This window comes from Poecilia formosa, unplaced genomic scaffold (genome assembly GCF_000485575.1).
Source record: "Poecilia formosa unplaced genomic scaffold, Poecilia_formosa-5.1.2 Scaffold101, whole genome shotgun sequence".
Classification (NCBI taxonomy): Eukaryota; Metazoa; Chordata; class Actinopteri; order Cyprinodontiformes; family Poeciliidae; genus Poecilia; species Poecilia formosa.
The window spans coordinates 215,465-217,401 of NW_006800040.1; the positions used below are offsets into that span (position 1 = coordinate 215,465).

General features: G+C 41.9%; 1 protein-coding gene across 7 annotated transcripts in view; it reads right to left on the reverse strand.

Moving 5' to 3' along the window:
- The window catches only part of sema4ab (sema domain, immunoglobulin domain (Ig), transmembrane domain (TM) and short cytoplasmic domain, (semaphorin) 4Ab), a 62,274-nt gene that overhangs the window by 27,230 nt on the left and 33,107 nt on the right, over positions 1–1,937 (reverse strand). The window lies entirely within an intron of this gene.

Below are 1,937 nucleotides of genomic sequence, written 5' to 3' on the forward strand. Positions count from 1 at the left end.
AGGTCTCAGTTAGGACTAATAACACTCGGTCGGAGTACTTCCTCCTTCATCGCTCTACAAGACAGGGTTGGCCATTGAGTCCCCTTTTATTTGCCCTGGCTATTGAGCCGCTTGCCATCATGCTTCGTTCGAGTCCAACTATTGTGGGCATACGACGTCATAGTTTGGAAGTTAAGGTCTCACTTTACGCTGATGACTTACTTTTATACGTTTCAGATCTGCACAACTCTATTCCGGCTGCTTTGCACCTGCTTTCAGACTTTGGCCGGTTATCTGGGTATAAGCTGAACCTGGGTAAAAGTGAATTGTTTCCTATTAACTCAGCGGCTAAGGCTCTTCCACTGCATGGCTTTCCTTTCAAAGTAGCCAATGACAGTTTTACATATCTTGGAATTCGAGTTACGCATAGGTATGAGGACTTATTTAATGCTAAATTCTCTCCCTTGCTGTTGAAAGTTAAAGAAGACTTTGGGTGCTGGTCCTTACTTAAACTATCTCTGGTAGCTCGAATTAACTGTGTCAAAATGAATGTTCTCCCCCGTTTTTTGTATCTTTTTCAATGTGTCCCAATTTTTTTTAACTAAATCCTTTTTTGGTCGGGTAGATTCTCTTGTTTCAGATTTTCTCTGGGAGGGGAAGGTCCCTAGATTGTCTAGACAATATTTACAGAGACCTAAGCCACTTGGGGGGATGGCCTTACCGAACTTCAGATACTACTATTGGGCTTCCAATATTGGGGTTTTAACAGCCTGGCTTCGGCTCATCCTCTCCTGACTGGCTTGTAATGAAGATGAATTCGGCAAAACCTGTGTCTCTCGCAACTCTATTGTATTCACCAATTAAATCTTCGACTGTTGCTTACACAAAGAATAGCGTAGTTAAAACCTCTCTTAAGATTTGGACTCAATTTCGGCGTTATTTTGGTCTACAACTCCTTTCTCCATATGCTCCTATCACAAACAATCATGTCTTTTCTCCCTCTCTCACAGACAAAACTTTTGTGATTTGGTCAAACCTTGGCATTCAGACCTTTAGGGATTTATTTATTGATGGTGTCTTTGCTACCTTTCAACAACTCTCTGCCAAATTTACTCTTCCATCTCGAGATTTTTTCAGATTTTTATAGTTGCGCAGCTTTGTTCATAGTAATTTCCCCACTTTTCCTAGGCTGCCTGCGGACTCTGACCTTGACTCCTTGTTTTTGCCCATTCCTAGGCTGAAAGGATCTATTTCAATTCTTTATACCCGCATAGCCTTGATCCGCTCTAAGTCTTTAAGCTCAATCAAGCCCCTCTGGGAGGAGGATATAGGAGAGGCTATCCCTGATGAGCTTTGGTCACGTATCTTAATACGGGTACATAAATCTTCTATATGTGCTAGGCACTGCCTTCTTCAATGCAAGCTTGTGCACCGTGTTTACTATACCAGGGCTCGTCTGTCAAAATTTTATAGCACTGTTTCCCCAGTTTGTGATAGGTGCCAACAGTCTCCTGCAAACCTTATACACATGTTTTGGTTGGGCCCCCAGCTCAAGAGTTTTTGGGCAGAGATATTTGTTGTTATATCAGACGTGGTTGGCAGAAAAACTGATCCCAACCCCCAGAGTGTGTTGTTTGGGGTGTTTTCGGGGCCATCTCCTTTGTCCTCTTCCCAAGAAAATTCTTTATCCTTTATGACCATTATTGCAAGGAGGATAATTCTTCTTAAATGGAAATCACCACAACCTCCTTATTTTATACATTAGTTGAGGGATATTGTTTATTTTCTTAAACTTGAGAAAATTAGGATGTCACTACGGGGTTCCTCTGACAAATTTGCAGAAATCTGGCAGCCATTACTACGATTGGTTGGTCAAGTTAATTTTCATTCTGTCCCAGTCTAGTCCTTTGTGTATGTATTTGTCTGCTCATCCTGTGTCCTTTCTCTCGGATTTTCCC